The sequence below is a fragment of the Podarcis melisellensis genome (assembly GCF_964234715.1).
Source record: "Podarcis melisellensis genome assembly, chromosome: 2".
NCBI classification, from domain to species: domain Eukaryota; kingdom Metazoa; phylum Chordata; class Lepidosauria; order Squamata; family Lacertidae; genus Podarcis; species Podarcis melisellensis.
In genome coordinates, this window is record NC_138529.1 from 75,141,665 (window position 1) to 75,158,970 (window position 17,306).

A 17,306-nucleotide genomic window follows, 5' to 3' on the forward strand; every position below is an offset into this window, starting at 1 on the left:
ATTGCAGCTATATAAGCGTCACCGAAAACAAGTGATTTCTTTTTAAAATAATAATGCTGTGGAAATGCCATGTGCAAGGGAAAAGGGGAGCAGGAGAGCGGGAAAGAATTAGGCCAGCAATCCCAGCAGTATTTGTGGGAGTGTTTGGGCGTGGTTGGGGAATTGATGGAGTGTGAAGAGAGAGCGGAGGAGGAAGCAGAGAACTTTGGAGGTAGTTGGAGAGGGAGAGATTTGCAGAGGAGTTTGGAGAGACATTGGAGGAGGTTGGAGTGTGGAGGAGGTGGTTTGAGATGGTGATCAGAGGAGGCTGGAGAGACTTGCAGAAGAGTTTGGAGAGAACATACAAGGTAATACTTGATGAGCTCAAGAGACAACAGCAGCAGCTGCCAATCGCCATGTTTCTCACAAAAAAGCCACCAGTAGCAGCACCAGATGTGCCCATGCAACCTTCCTCTGGATCTGAACCACAGCACACCCAAGCACTTATTTTGGCTATTGGTCAATCACCCTTGTCCTCTTATCATCCCCTGAAGCTTCATCCAGTGATGAAGAGAAGAAGGAAGACTAAGAGCCACATTCATCCCTAGGGTTTTAAAATGGCTTTTGTAGGTTTCATTCAGGCTTTATACTATTTTCCCTATACACATGATGACCAGGAACATACCCCCCATGTAAGATGTGAGTTACCTGTATATCTCTATTATTACATTTTTTTCTAAATTAAAAGGGAAATTGCTCCAGCCCTTGATCATTTGGGTTACCCTTTTAAAAAATATTTTCCAGGTTTGCAATGTGCTTTTGAAGCAAGGAGACCAGAACTGTATGACCAGAACTATACACAGTATTCCAAGTACAGTCTCACCATATATTTACATAATGACATAATGACATTGGCAGTTTTATATTCAACCCCTTTCTTAATCACCCCCAACACAGAATTCACCCTTTTCACAGCTGCTTGACATTGGTCTAGGTACATGTGTGGTATGAAGAAGAAGAGTTTGGATTTGATATCCCGCTTTATCACTCCCCTTCAGGAGTCTCAAAGTGGCTAACATTCTCCTTTCCCTTCCTCCGCACCACAAACACTGTGAGGTGAGTGGGGCTGAGAGGCTTCAGAGAAGTGTGACTAGCTCAAGGTCACCCAGCAGCTGCATGTGGAGGAGTGGAGACGCGAACCCGGTTCCCCAGATTACGAGACTGCCGCTCTTAACCACTACACCACACTGGCTCTCTTGGCATAAAGCAGCTTCTTGTTTCCAAATTATTATGATTATTTGTTAATGGATTTATGTGACAAATTTGTATACTGCCTCCACCAAATGGTGTTATTTTATTACAGAGATAAATAAAAAGTAATATAAAAAGTAAAAAAAAAATAGTATTAACCTGGCTGATGCAGTTCTTTGCTATTGAAAATGCAGATCTCACAAATGAACATGCACTGGATGCATGCTTGCTCATTCTCCTGGTCTCTACTTGTCTTCCTATGCAGCCATTGGGTAGAATCTGGGACAAGGAAGCAGGGAATGGAGAGAGAGAGATCGAGAGATCGAGATCCTGTATTTCTTTCCATTCACACTGTGCCACCTGCATGACAATATAACACTGCCATCCTGATAGACCTATTAAATCTGTGATCAAAGGATGACCTCCAAACCATCCTAAATATCTTCACAGAAGCTTACGAAAAGCTTGGCCTATCACTCAGCATCCAAACACCCCCCCCCAAAGTGATGCACCAACAAGCACAAAACAATCCCTCTGCAGCACCACAAATCCAACTCAATGGTGTAATGTTGGAAAGTGTCAATCGCTTCTCCTACCTGGGCAGTTATCTTTCCACAAGGGCCAACACTGATGCTGAAATCCAGCATCACCTGAGCTCTGATAGTGCAGCTTTCTCCCTTCTGAAGCACAGAGTGCTTGAGGACCAGGACATTTTCAGGAAAATCAAAATGCTTCTTTACAATGCTATTGTACTATCAACCTTATTGTATGCTTGTGAAACATGGACAACTTATAAATGCCATCTCCAACTCCTTGAAAGATTCCATTAACGGTGTCTCTGAAAATTTTTGCATATCACTTGGGAAAACAGGCGAACTAATGCCAGTGTACTGGAAGAAGCAAAGATCACCAGTGTTGAAACAATGATTCTTCAACATCAACTTTGTTGGACTGATCATGTTTGGATGCCTGATTATCGTCTTCCAAAGCAACTACCGGTACTCTATTCTGAACTTAAAAATTAAAAGCGTAATGCTGGCGGTCAACAAAAGAGGGTTAAAGACTCTCTCAAGGCAAATCTTAAAAAATGTAGTATAAACACCAACAACTGGGAAACACTGGCCTGCGAGTGCTCCCATTGGAGAACAGCCTTTACCAAAGGTGTCATGGACTTCAAAGACGCTCGGTCAGCACATTTCTCCCTTTCATCCTAAGAGGAAGGCGTGTTTAGTAAACTGTTACCATGATCATCTCCCACTCAGAAACCTATGTCCCCACTGTGGAAGGATGTGTGGATCCAGAATTGGCCTCCACAGTCACTTACTGACTCACTGTTAAGACCGTGTTCATGGAAAACAATCTTACTTGGCTACAAGTGATCACCAAAGAAGATTCAATCTGTGCCAGTCATGAATGACATCATGGAGCTATGCAATTATGCCTTCACCAGGTGACATATCTTATTAGCATTTAAACTGAGAGTATTGGGGGTGGAGACAGGCAAAAAATATTGGCGATCATCTCTTTTCCCAGGAAATGACAGGCTATTCAGTATGGAATCATGACATACACTCATATCCAGCAATCCTGTCTTTCCTTGCTGGCTCCCCAAATGGAATGTGCAGCAGTAACTAGGTCAAGCAGGCCAGGATAATAATAGACATTGGTGAAGTTACAGCAACAAAAATTGTTTTCAGCATAAGATGCTTATTACCGTTCTTATTTCACATCTCTGTTTGGGAAGAAGATAGTTTTAACAAAAAGCAAGCGGATTAATGGACAAGCTACACATATTGTTAGCCACATAATGTAGTTTGACATTACTTGCATAATTTGTTCCTGTGTATAATTATTTTAACTAGAGGGAGCACTTACAAAGGGAAGATCAGGACCAGGGCTAGCAAATGATATGCATGGGGGGGGGGTAGCTCTTTCCTACCACACAATGATCCCAATCAAAATGGTACCCCCAGAAGCTGCCCTGGAATAGAGGCTTACCTCCTGGAGCTAAAAGCAAGTTTGGGGGGTTGTGGTGCTTTTTGTTGGGACCGTGGTGTGGGTGGGTCATGCAAAAGGGTTAAACTCCTCCTCTCCATGCACTGCGGTACAGATCCCAAGTGCCCCCCTTGCTTACAGTTCTAAAAATGATACACACAATGCAAAATATACATTTAACATCACTTGTACTTTAGCCCTAAGCTGATGGTACGACCGGAATTCAAAGTGAAACACCAAAAATCCTTTGCTTCTCTTACTTTCTAAAAAAAATAATCATAATGGAGCTAACATAACGGAATGCATCAAATTCATAGATACTTTAAATATCTCAGGCACTGCCCATTCAACCCACTCTCTTAGTGCTTAATTTTTAAGATGAATTGTGCTGGAGCTGTCTATAAATATTTCCTCCTTCATGGAAGTTGCCATCCTTAATTGGTGAAAAATACACAGCACTGACAGTAACACACTCTGCACAAGCTACTCTTTATTATTGCTGCGCCCAAGCAACAGAAAGCAAGTTTAGGAGCTTTGTTACTGTATTGGGAAGATCTGGCACATGTTAAGCTGCCAAGTGTGATTTAGCAGTGTCTGATGGTATTTTTCTGTGACTAATAAGTAATATATTCCTGCCTACTTTCACCATTGTTAACTTATGGAACATTTGTTCCTGCTTTTAACTGCCAGAGTCTTCAAGCAGTCACAAAATTTGGTCTCAAATACATTTTTTTAAAATGATACATTTTAATGACTACTATGCTGAGCTCTGGGACGCGGGTGGCACTGTAGGTTAAACCACAGAGCCTAGGACTTGTTGATCAGAAGGTGGGCGGTTCGAATCCCCGCGACAGAGTAAGCTCCCGTTGCTCGGTCCCTGCTCCTGCCAACCTAGCAGTTCGAAAGCACGTTAAAGTGGAAGTAGATAAATAGGTACTGCTCCGGCAGGAAGGTAAACTGCGTTTCTGTGCGCTGCTCTGGTTTTCCAGAAGTGGCTTAGTCATGCTGGCCACATGACCCAGCAGCTGTACGCCAGCTCCCTCAGCCTGTAAAGTGAGATGAGTGCCGCAACCCCAGAGTCGGCCATGACTGGACCTAATGGTCAGGGGTCCCTTTACCTTTACCTATGCTGAGCTCTAGGAATACTTGTCTCCCAGTGCCACTCCATGTTATCTACACAAGAGTTCTGTAATGTAGGTTAGGCAGAGACCAAGGTCACCCAGTGAACGTCATAGCAGATCTGAATTGGAGTTTTCCCAGTCCTGGACTGACCCTGTAACCACGACAACATACCGACTCTCAGTTGACCGGTTCTCACATTGCTAGTTAATAGAGAAAATAGCTAATTTGGGCTGATGTTATGGCACTTGGGGTCACTGCATCCCCCAGTGACATGCAACATGCTGGAGTATCATGAGGCTTCATTTTGCTTTCCCCTTTTATCTGACTTGAGTTACATGGATAGATGCTTGTGGTTCTGTATCAAGATAAATGCCTGCTCCTAAATAAATCTTAGGAATAATATTACCGTAATGTATGACCTGTCTTACTGCGTCCAAATAGTAGTGACATTTCTCCTGGACATGCAATATTGCTAGGTCTTGCTTCAAACACCATGTTTAGAGCAATGGGATGCTAGGGCCTAATATGTACCCTGAAAACTGCCTAAAAGCTTCTCCCAGTCACGGGTGCTGCCTACGTAACATGAGGGGATAGCGCTCTCTCTGTACATGCTCAGAGGAACCCTCGTTGCTACTCCGACCAGCCCTCGCTTGCTGCTTCTGTTTCCCCAACCACCTGCGCCTCTTCCCCCCTCAGGAGGGAAGGAGGAGGCTGCCTCGGCGTTTCCCCCGAGGAGAGCGCGAGCCCGCTCGTTTCGCGGCAGGGTTCCCTTTCCCCTCCCTCCCTCCGTCCCGGCTTTTCCACACAGCCCAAGACTAGCGGAGGGAATGCCTGAGCGCAGGAAGACGAGCGCGGCAGCAGGGGGAGAGCTTGGAGCAGCAGCAAAAGCGCCGCGCGCGCGGTTGGTGGAATCCCCGCGCGCTGCCGCTGCCTGTGAGGAAAAGAGCGGCTCCCTTTTATCCTCTCTGAGGTGACTTAGCAACAGCTGCTGCTGCAGCAGCAAGCATCCGCGCGCCCTCCCGCCTCAGCTAGTCAGCGCCAGCAGCGGCGGCGGCTTGACTTCTGAGGCGCGCTTTCTCTCCTCAGTCGCCACCTCAGGTAAGACGAAGGGAACTTCCCGCGCTGCCTCTGTCTGTCCGTCACGCTGTGAAGCACTCTTTTCTTTCTTTCTTTTAATGGTGCGTGTGCTTTCATTATGTTTGCGTGTTGTTCTCCAACGGGACCTCTTTCTCTAGCCTCCTATCCTCCTGTTGCAGGTGCTTCGGGCTGGCGCCTTCTTTTTGCCGCAGGTTTTTTCCGCCCCCCCCCCCAACCCCCGAAAGGTGCTCCTGCCGGGCTTTGTGGTAAGGTGACCTTGAGCTGCTAGGTGGGCTTTTCAGGCGGCGGGGCCGGGATTCGCAGTGCGACTTTGGCGGGGTGGCCCGGCCAAGTGAAGGGCACAGGGGAAGGACCCTGGACTTGGTCCGGGGAGGCTGGAGGGGAGGCGAAGATGCCTGGAAAGGGCGCTCTGGACCCAGCCTGCAGCCAGCACGTCCCGAGCTCTGCTGGGAAGCTGCTCTCTGGGAGACCCAGGCTGTCCTCCTCAGGATGCTGACCTGGGGCTGGGGGTCCTCAGAAACCAGTGGGGCTTGCTTCTGAATAAGCAGGAATAGGACTGAAGGGTGGACGTGGGGCGATGTGGTTAAATTTATGCAACAAATGTGTGTGTGTGTGTGTGTGTGTGTGTGTGTGTGTGTGTGTTTAAAGGAAAAAAGCCAAGCGCCTCAGAACATGTTGCACAAGGAGAAATGGTAAGGGACCTTTCATGTCATTGGGCGACTGGAACAATATTCCGCTGTGGAAACTCTGGAAGGGCAAGGATGCAATTCCCCTTGAGAAAATGCCTTTGGATGGTTACACCAGCAGAGCTGTAGCTAATTCAAGGCTACCCTTAATTTTATAAGCACCAACTGGGTTGATAATGGCAGGGTTCTTCTAGGGAAGGGAATTTCCAGATGGCAACATCTCCCCGGCCCGGTTTTTGAATGGATTGTTGTTACTTTAAGGCAATTTGTGAGCCTGGCAAATAAAGGCATTTCAGGAGCTTAACCTTAGTAGCTGATCAAGAGGCATTAGAGCAAAACAATTTAGAAATATTTTTAAAGAATCGTTAAGACTTTTACAGACTGCCATTCTTTAATGGGAGTAAGAGAAGCAAGCGCACAGTTATTGCAGGCTGGGACTATCTCTTGCTCGCAAGGTCAAGAACAAAGTAAAACTTTGTCATGGAAACATAATGTTCTGTTCCCTTTTTCTCAGTGCAACTGTATGCAATAAACGAAGAATGTGCAAGTGGCCTATGAGGCATCAAAACAGTGTATTGCATTACAGCTTAGTTCACTTCTGCAGTAAGTAAACCTGGCGCTGCCTTTCAGTGTGGTACAGTGGACCAGGGTGAGCTCATTTCAAATCTCTCTATCCAGCCAGAAAACTCTTCAAGTGACCTATCTCTTTCTCTCATCTATCTCACAGGGCTGTTGTGAGGATAAAATTAATTTGAATTACTTGGAGGATGTGGGAATGGTTTTGTAAGCAATTTGTATGGAACAGTATTGTCTTGCATTTACAAACCAGTAACAAAATTGGAAATCCACACATTTTCTCACCTTTTCCAATGGCACATCTTATTCTCTGTGACTCCGTGTTCAAAATACTGCTCTGTCAATAAAGGAATGTTTTTTAATGGATATTGCACTTTGGAAAGAACTGTAACAATACTTGCCTTGTATAGAAAAATTGTAATAAAAGCGTACTTTTTAATTAGTAGTTGCAGAACTGGAACTGTTGTCCCCCACCGCCAATTATATGCATATAATGTATATTCTCATTTTGAGAAATGAGTGGATTGCATTTAGGAATTCCCCTCCTTAATGCAGGGACGCGGGTGGCGCTGTGGGTAAAACCACAGTGCCTAGGACTTGCCGATCGTATGGTCGGCGGTTCGAATCCCCGCGGCGGGGCAAGCTCCCGTCATTCGGTCCCAGCTCCTGCCCACCTAGCAGTTCGAAAGCACGCTTAAAGTGCAAGTAGATAAATAGGTACCCCTTTATAGTGGGAAGGTAAACGGCGTTCCGTGTGCTCGCTAGAGCAGCAATGTCACACTGGCCATGTGACCCGGAAGCGTCTGCGGACGGCGCCAGCTCCCGGCCTCTAGAGTGAGATGAGCGCACAACCCTAGAGTCTGCCCGTACGGGCAGGGGTACCTTTACCTTTACCTCCTTAATGCAGTATTTGGTTTTCAATATATAAATATACTGTATTCTATATCAATACTTAAAAGTTTTATTTTAAAGCCCTGTATGAATTACTCTTTACATGCAGTTTATAAAGGACTACATCTATGCTATCCATTATTTTTGAATTCTAGTAAAATATTTTGCTGGAACTAACACTCACTACCTGAGCTTCATTTTTCAAGGATAGTATTCATTCAAGAATAATCTGTGGAAATGTGTACTTTTATACAAAACCTGGCCTAACTTCTCTAGGCTCCATTGGAAGAATGTGGTATCTATGTGTAGAAGCACTACCAGTTCCCTTTCCCCTCTAGCTACACAATGATTAGTCCTTTTGAAGGAAGGATGGCTCTTAAGATGGTGACAGGAACATAGGAATCTGCCTTATACTATGTCAGACCAATGGCCCATCTAGTTCAGTATTGTCTACAGTTACATAGGATCATAGATTGTAGAGTTGAAAGGGAAGGACCCTGACGATCATCTCGTCCAACCCACTGCAATGCAGGAATCTCAGCTAGCTCCTGGATTTCAGCTGGGGTGTCTTTCCTACCTGGAGATGCCGGGAATTGAATCTGTGACCTACGTGCAAAGTAGATTCTCTACCACTAAGCTATGTCCCCTCCCTTCCCTGCTCCATCCTGCCTAGGGAGAAAATGATGTCTAGAGATAGTTGGCCCCTCTTTCACTGAGCTGAAACAAGGGCTGAAGATAGACAATCAACTTATAACTTCAGATATATGGAGAAGTGTGCACATTTCCTAACTGTATTTATAGCAGTTTGGGCAACAATTAATAATTTTGAACTATTTTGTGGTTTCTATTGTTTCTGACTAGTTGTGTTAATCTCTTGCTATGATGTAAAGGTATTACATACATTTTGTCACTACTTTAAGTTTTGCTGTTAATGGAAGTATGGTCTTAAAAGTCTACTGATGATGTTGTATGTATCATATTCTAATTCCTTTATGCAATATTTATAGACAGTTTTCTGTCTTATGCACAACTGGATGTTGCTATTTCTTTTTAATCAGTCGTGCCTCTTCTATGCACATGTGCTCACTACTCCAACAAGAGGAAGAAGAGAACCCCTCCCCTGCAAATTCCATTACATATTAAAATCAAGATTAATAACTGATTTATGTGCCCTTATTATAAAACAGAATAACTAATGGAACTTCATAGATCACAATATAGGGTTGTATCCAATGAAATAATTGCATTTGTGTATGTTTGTGAAGAGGAGTGGACTAAGAGAGAAAGGGGAAATTCTGTTGTGCTCTCAGAAGTTGTTACATGTGCACAGTTATTTAGTTATTTAGTATCCAAATATGCTAACACAGAAATAAAAGGTAACAAAACCAGAATATCTCACAAACGTTGTGTGTGTGTAAAGATACACAAAACATGATATTGTGAAATTTGAAAAGAATGGGAAAAAGCAGGGAAGATTGCTTAAAATGTTCTTCTTTCCGGTCATGAAATTCTGTAGGCTGGAGGAATATCTTCAGTGTTGTTATTCATGGATCACTAATACAGACCATACAAACTTTACCAAAATTTAGAATGCATTGCAGAAAAATAACAATAATCACCTAACCTTTATCTTAGTACCAATAACCAAGCATTTACATGGTAGAAAATCCTATTACATGGTTAGCCAGTCCATCTATACTGTCACCAAATATCTGTCCATTTCAAATTATGGTGAATTTTCAAAATTTGAAATTTAGATTTTGTAAGTTGACATCAACATTCAATTCCTGAATTTCAGAATAAAAAAAATGACACCAATGTTCAAAATCTGCCTGTTTTGATTAGTTCAATGAGTAAATGTCATATAGAAAATTTACTAAATTATTTAGCAAGTCATCTATCATATACTCTCACATATTGATTGCTACTGCATGTCATATGTCAGATAGTGTAAAATCTTGGCAACTACACATTAGATACTGACAAATGTTAACTGTGACTGTAGGCCAGCTGTCAAACACTGCCAAAACTTACTGCTACATGTTAGATTTCTTTCAAATGTGACTGCTACCTAAAAAGATTGGACTAGATTGCAGAAATCTTTAGGTGGGAAATGATGGTGTGGAATAATTGAAAACAGGAGAATATTCGCCACAGAGGAGAACTCTGAATTTATGCAAGAGTTGTGCTGGTATTCACCACACTTTTCCTGTTAAGCACAAGGATCACCACTTGTGTAATAAGGTTCCCCTCCTGCATCTCCTTCCCCCTGTACTCTCCCAAAATCTGCTGTGGAGGTTTGGGGGAATCCCAAGAACAGATTTAGGGAACATGTGGGAGGGGATGAGAGGGAGGAAAGTCTCGCTGTGCTAGCAGTATTCCTTGTGCTTGGGACACGGAGTTAGTGATATGTTAAAAACAACCCTCGGTATTGGCAAGAACTAGAACTTAGGTTGGCTCCATATTGAACATGGATACCTTCAAATAAGACTGCTTAGCTGACTGTAGCTTTGTAAGTGTTTACTGGAATCGAATCTTTGCTAACGATTAATGATAAAAAGGCTTTTTTTGTATATTGTGCTTTAATGGCCATTAAAACATAGTTCATTAAAACTTTAAAGGCTTACTTCCATTTAATTCACATAGCTTTGAAATTATGATTGATATTATTATGCATTGATATAAAATGGTTGTTTCTTCTGGAGCTGATATTCAGAATGTTAATATGTTATTTGAAGGCAAAGACTATTTCACATTCATAATTCACTCACTGCAAATAAGATGTTATTTTGCAATGAATCTCATTCTCAGCATGATTCATATGCCTTTTAATTATAGCACCAACTCATAATCCCAACAGAGTTCGATGAAAAATAAAAATGGCAAAGCATTTTGCACATTAAAGTTGTTATGAACAATAAGTGATAATACTCTATTCTGTAGTGCTGAGAAATGTTCAGATATCATATTGACATTGCATTGCTGAAGCATCATATGTGCAGTTGCATATATATTTCAGTTGACTGGCACAGTGTCACTTAACTCTGCTACTACTGTCATTAGCTGCCATTAAAAAAGTGTACCGGAGCTGCACAGTGCAACAGCATGGCACATATTTGGACAGAAAATGAATGGATAGGGGGCCAAGTCTGCAGATGGATAATTTACATAGCATTCTAAAGTCATATTAGCTTTTATACAGCAAGCTTCATTGCCACAACCTTATATTGGGATTTCAAATTATAAGAAGCGGAACAAGCCTTGCCATTGTATCTATGTTGTGCAGTATGCCACATGAAGCAATACTTCAGTGAGTTTGGGGTGCTCATCTCCACAGTGCTGCAAATATTTTATTGATTCATTTCTGTTTTAGCTGCCCCATTTCAAGGGACTGGAGTGACCAGTCTTAGCAGGTCAGAACCCTTGAGAGCTCACCTGGCCCATAATTAGGCAGACAATTGCAGTTCATCAAGTGATAAAAATACAGCCCATCCCATAATTTGGGAGGCCTTCTATGAAAGGTTGTGAGATATAAATGGGGAGGAAAACCACAGAACCTGTGCGCAGCTCACAAGTTACAGAGCCAGACTGAACTCCTACTTCCCTGTTATCTGCCATTCTCCCTCATCTTAGTCTCTGCCTCCTCTCTGAGGAATCTTAGTCTTAAAAGTATAGCAGTGTAGTCTGAGGCTTTGCAACCCGAGTTCCCTGTCCAGTTGATTAAGTCTAATGAGATGGAGATGGAAGTTATGGCTGGGTGGGGTCCAGGCACCCTGCCTGTGAGGTCTCTGCTAATGGGTTCTGAGGTGGTGCTGGAGACAGCCTTGGAGGTGGTGCCTGGTTTTTCTGACAGAAGTACATACCTAGGAACACCTCTGAGCTCTCTTGCATCCATCCTTTGATGAAGATGACATAGGGCAATTGTTATACATTCCAGCAATGTAATTACATTTTATATATACCATCAGCTGCAAAAAATAGTATCCCCCCCTTACTGCTATTGTTGGCAGTCATAATAAAGGTAAATGTAAATTAAAAACTCCCAAGCTTCACCCCTTCTAGATGGTTATGCTCCTGCAGTTCATCTTCACTACTGTTCCATTGGAATAACAGTGGCAGCATGCAGGAACTCTAGACTACTTTCCAATAATTCCAAACCATGGCTTCTTTCATGAAAATTCCCCATTAATCAACTATGTTCAACCCTACATAGCACTGTTCCTAAAATGTGCGTTAATAACATAACGTTGTTGGTTTTTTTTGGCTTTGCCACTGGTATTAAATATAAATTATGCAGCACTGGGAAATGGTATTGATGGTATTGTGGCTAGCTCTTGTATTAGGGCTCTCGTACCATGATACAGGATGCTGCTTAGTTAGTGCAGTTGAATGCAGAATAAACTCTTAAGATTGTGCAATCCAAGCTGTTGAATAGAGATTGAATGGGTTGTTCTGTTTGTACAAGAACTTTCACATGCACAGTGGGACCCCCTGTCTTATCCCTGCCACACACTCCCTGTTTTGGGGTTTTCCCCAGCCCTCTGGAGCAGATTTTTGGGGCTTCAGAGAATAAGGAAGTTCCATTGCCCAAGCGTATGCCCTTGCATGAGCAGAATATTTTGTTGGATATAGCCTTATGTGATCTGCACTGCAGGATCTGTTTATGCATGTGACTTCCTATCCAACTAGGCATAAGTAAAGAATCCTGCTTTCACATTTATATAGCATCCCTAACTTGATGGAGCAACATTCTAATCATTAGGGTTGTATGTGAGGGTAAAAAAGAAGGATGGGGAACCTGTGGCTTTTTTGCTGCTGTTTGACTGCAGCTCTCATCTTCCATGATCCTTTGCCCTTCTGGCTGGCGCTGATGCGAGTTGGAGTGCAATTGCAACTGGAGGGTCACAGCTTTGGCATCTCTGGTTTTTCTCCATTGATGGAGTTCCCAAAAAGCATTTTAAAAAATGAATCCAATGATGCAGATAGCAGAAAATGATTTTGAGGGCACCTAGTTAGTGGATTTGTCAGCGTTTCTTATTTCCCGTAGAAGAAATAGTATCCTGTTGATTTTTGCCTGAACCTGTAATGTTCACCTCATATATTTCCCTTGAATGTTCACTGTTAACATTTATTGCTCCCAAGCTGAAATGATCATAAAGCATTTCCAGAGAAGGACTGTTCCTTTGCTGTTCTCCCTTGACTCTTGTGATGGAACTTGCTCTCAGTTTAAACAGCACTTTTAAAATATGTTCACATTTAATGTTTTTTTTTAAATTGTACAGTAGTTGGTTCAATATTTTCATTTCGATTTCAGAAATTTTCTGGCTTTGTTGCTGCAGGATTTTTTGAAATTTGTTATGTTCCAGGGGAATATAAGGCAATATTACAATAAAACAGGGGTGCCCAGGTAAGCTCTGCCCTGCATCAATGATCACATGACATGACACATGCACACCATTTGAATGGCAGTGCCCACCAGTACAAAGTGGAAGAGCTTTTACATTGGTTATTCTTCCTTATGCTGTTAAGAGGTATGTGAGGGTAAAATGTGTATTGCAAGTAAGACTTGCACACTATGATTAGCAGAAAAATGTGAGCAGTAAAATGTGTATTGCAAGTAAGACTTGCACACTATGATTAGCAGAAAAATGTGAGCAGTAAAATGTGTATTGCAAGTAAGACTTGCACACTATGATCTTCACACAACCAAACAATTGTGTGAAGATACTTGTTCAAAGCAGTGCTTTGGGTAGAAATCACTAAGGACATGAGGAATTGCAGGAAAATGCCCAGAGCAGTTCCTTTTCATTCATGCTGCCACAGTTGTGTCACTCTTTCTCTAGGGGAGTCACCAAATCACCTTGTTCACTTTCAGATGGCTTTTGATGGTGTTGGGACCTCTTATGTGTTGATGATTCTAATGATATTGTGCGCTGTTCTGAGCCCCCTAATTGGAAGAAGAGTGGTATAAAAATACAATAAATGGAAAATAAAAATATTTCTGCAAGTATTTTAAGAGTCCTGGGTGTGAGGGTAAACTTTTGCTATTTGCTGACCTTATTGTATTTTCCCTTCATTTAAAAAAAGTGTTTAGATTTTTAGACTGGTCTTGCATGTCACCTAGAGTATTTAATCTTGCATGTTACCTAGAGTATTTAATAGAAAGATGATTATCAAGCTTTGAAATTAATCAAAAGCAATATAGTTAAATTAAATTGCCACTAAATGTGGTTTCACATAGCAAAAATCAAGGTGCATCCTGTACTTTAGACTACACACACACACACACACACACACATTTTCCAAAGTTGGATATACCGGTAAACGTCTTACATTTTCTTTTAATCATCTCCTATATCAAGATTCCCAGTCCATCCCTCCATGACATCCTAGTTGATCTTTATTAGGCTGCATATCAGTTTATTCCACCCAGTTTCATTCTACATAAAATCTTAGTTGTTGTAAACTGCTGCTTACAAGTCTATCAAACAGTTTATTTTACTATTATACCTTTTTAGATACTCTTCAAAGTGTTCCCATTCCTCCCTTATTCATGTCTCATCTTGATTTCTTATCTTTGCCGTCATCGTAGCTAACTGTGCGTACTCTATCAGCTTATTTTGCCACTGTTATTTTGTTGGGATTTCTTTCTCTTTCCATCTTTGTGCTGTAGTTGCAAAGAGGAAGAGACATAGCATTTGGGGGCGAATGCCACATTTATTGTACCTAGTGGAAAGGCCTCTTGGTGGGTTTTTTTGGGAAATGTAAACCCTAAGCATCTTTTAAAGTTTCACATAAATCATTTCCCAATATTACTTCAGAAAATAAAATTTAAGCTCATTGGAGGTTTCTGAACCCTGTTCCAGTATGTTTTGCTTAGGTAAATCAACTGTTAATGGTCAGATAAGTTGTCATAATATGGGACACGGGTGGTGCTGCGGGTTAAACCACAGAGCCTAGGGCTTGCCGATCAGAAGGTCGCGGTTTGAATCTGCACAACGGGGTGAGCTCCCATTGCTCGGTCCCTGCTGCTGCCAACCTAGCAGTTCGAAAGCTCGTTAAAGTGCAAGTAGATAAATAGGTACCGCTCCGGCGGGAAGGTAAACCGCGTTTCTGTGCGCTGCTCTGGTTCCCCAGAAGCATCTTAGTCATGCTGGCCACATGACCCGGAAGCTATACGCCGGCTCCCTTGGCCAATAAAGCGAGATGAGCGTCACAACCCTAGAGTCGGCCACGACTGGACCTAATGGTCAGGGGTCCCTTTACCTTTACCTTTAAGTTGTCATTTTTTTGGGTTTTAGGTGTACAAATACTAAAGCTAGCAAGAAAAGGTTTTGTTACAGGAAGGAATTCTGTAGATGGATAGAGATGGAATGTATTAGAGGGAGGTGCTACAGTATAGCTTGATGGGTCAGGCAAAGACAAAAGGAGGATGTGAGATAATACATTTGGTACATACATACATGATGGGGAAGAGAAACAGCTCAGTAGCAGAACACTTTCTTTGAATACAAAATGTCTCATGCAAAATTCCTGGCATCTCCAGGTAGGGCTGTGAAGATACTATGTTCTTACTACTGCTGAACTACTTCCTATGTTCTCCAGGAAAACTTTCCCTAAATTTAGGAATGTCTGGTTTAATTGATTTTTAAGTGTCATTGCCTCATATTTAATCAAAAACCAATTTAATCTTGGCAAAGCCTCAGCAACAGTGGCAAATCTTTTATTGACTCACAGCAGAAATAAGGACCATTAGATAATGCATTCTTACTCTGTGGATGCTGAATTTATTTCTGAATTATAACTCAGAAATAGTACATCCCTGGCAGTTCAATTATCCAAATAATTGTGTCTGTTACATTTTGCCATCAGTGTTGCATGTGGAGGAATGTATAGCCATATTTCCTGTAAAACCACTTACTTATTAAAGGATAACCACATTTTGGAACAAAGCTAAAAGAGGCTAGGGAACCCATCTTTCTTTCTACTTGTGTATTATTTATTTTACTTTTATATTGCATTCTCTAACCCCCTCCCCATGACTTCCCTCCCAAGGCAAAAACAGAAGTAATTTAAAAAAACAGGCAGAAATGTTAAAAACAGAAAATGGAGAGAGACACACTACTACAGTAGCAATGTAAAATTATGCACAAATAAAAATAAAGTACCAGCTCCATCACCCAGCAGGAATGATAAAGCCATGTTTAAACCTGGCAATGGAAAGCCTGTGGAGATTAGCTAAGCAGCAAAGTACTCCACAGTTTAAATACTTACCACTGATATGTAGCCTCTTGCCCTTATAGCTCTCATACCAGTAAAGCATGTTTACCTGTAAGCTTTTCCTAACAGGCCAAATGGAGGTTTTCCTTGGTTCCAATAGTTTGTGTGTGTGATGGTGGGGGAAGGGTTAAATACCTGCTCCCCTAGCAGACGATCTTAATCAAAACAGATCCACATTTTTTGTTTTAGTTTTACACAATGGTTAAAGGAAACAGGAGACCTGGTGGTGACAGATTTCAAATTTATTTGTCTAGGGCCCTTAGAAAAATCCCCTTTTAAGATGATAATTTCGATGGGTCCTTTTGCATGAGGAAATCCTTATAGATCTAGTGATGCCTGTCTTGGTTTCAGTTTCCTGCCCGTACCAGGAACTCAAAGGTTCTTTTCATGGTGCTCGGAACTCGTATTAATAAAACAGCTTGGCATCTTAGTATGTGTGGTTATAGTATCATGATGAGTGTAAAGAATTTTGGGCCTGGGGCAACTCTCCCTATCCCTCCTCCCCTACTCCACTTTCCTAACCACCTCCAGAAACATGTATTGGTATTAGAACTGCACAGGAACTCTACCAGTAATGCTAGTTTTACTGGATATGTTACAGTTAATCTTACAATCTGCTGTAATTGTCTACCACCCCATGTTTGTATGTGGTATGTATATTGTTGCACACCATTCTAATCTCCAAGCAGTGTGAGATTCCAGAGGTTCTAGGCGCATGTTTCAGTTTGAATGAGGGACAGCGGAGAGGGTGGTATCTTTTTGATATATGATTTATTTGCACATATATGTAACATGAGCCTACGATGGAGGGGTTCACAGCATCAGCACCCCAAAGGGTTTTTGTTTCCCCCATAGCTGCAGCTTTGGTTTGCAGCAGAAATCTGGGAGAAATCTGTCTGCCAGCTACCCAGCCGTCTAGCTCAGACAACTCAACTCTGATGTTTGTCTGTCTAACTACAGTACCAGCGAGTTTGTCATTGGTTATCTGGCACAGAGTCACTGCCTTTGTTAACTTAATAGCCCATACTTAGAGATTCAATGCCTCACCAGGAAACTAGCCTGGCTATTCCAGGAATTGAATCCCAGGAATTAGAACAGAGCTCAAGCATACAGCCTACCCCACCCCCACCCCCCACATAACACTAGGCTGCTCTTTGTTGCTTAAGATGCCTTGTCAGTTCTTCACTACAGATCTCATACAAAGGGCTGTTGCTGAGAGGCTATATGTTGCAGTACCCTCAGGCTTTACACCATATAAGCACAGCTTGAGTGCTGGAGTGCTTCCCAGTGTAGCTAAGAATTAGGAGTAGAGAAGGAGAAGGCATAATGGGTCTAAACAAATCAGCGCAATTTGTCAATTGTTTCTGAATTGTGCCTCCTATTTTCATAAGTGCATATCTCTTTCAAAGAAACCTGTTTAGGCACCAT

At 42.2% G+C, this 17,306-nt stretch overlaps 1 protein-coding gene and 1 long non-coding RNA gene across 13 annotated transcripts in view; one reads left to right on the plus strand and one right to left on the minus strand.

Annotated features, from left to right (window-relative positions):
• Nucleotides 1–17,306, minus strand: part of LOC309364312 — a 768,778-nt gene that overhangs the window by 119,274 nt on the left and 632,198 nt on the right. The gene's annotated exons all lie outside the window — the stretch shown is intronic.
• The window catches only part of ATP2B2 (ATPase plasma membrane Ca2+ transporting 2), a 371,704-nt gene continuing 359,617 nt past the window's right edge, over nt 5,220–17,306 (plus strand). For 3 of the 12 annotated variants that reach the window (XM_081901178.1, XM_081901176.1, XM_081901188.1), the window contains exon 1: nt 5,220–5,445. The gene's annotated coding sequence lies outside the window, so the exon portion shown is untranslated. The remainder of the gene's footprint in view (nt 5,446–17,306) is intronic. The other 9 variants (XM_081901175.1, XM_081901186.1, XM_081901183.1 and 6 more) reach the window with 5 other exon arrangements.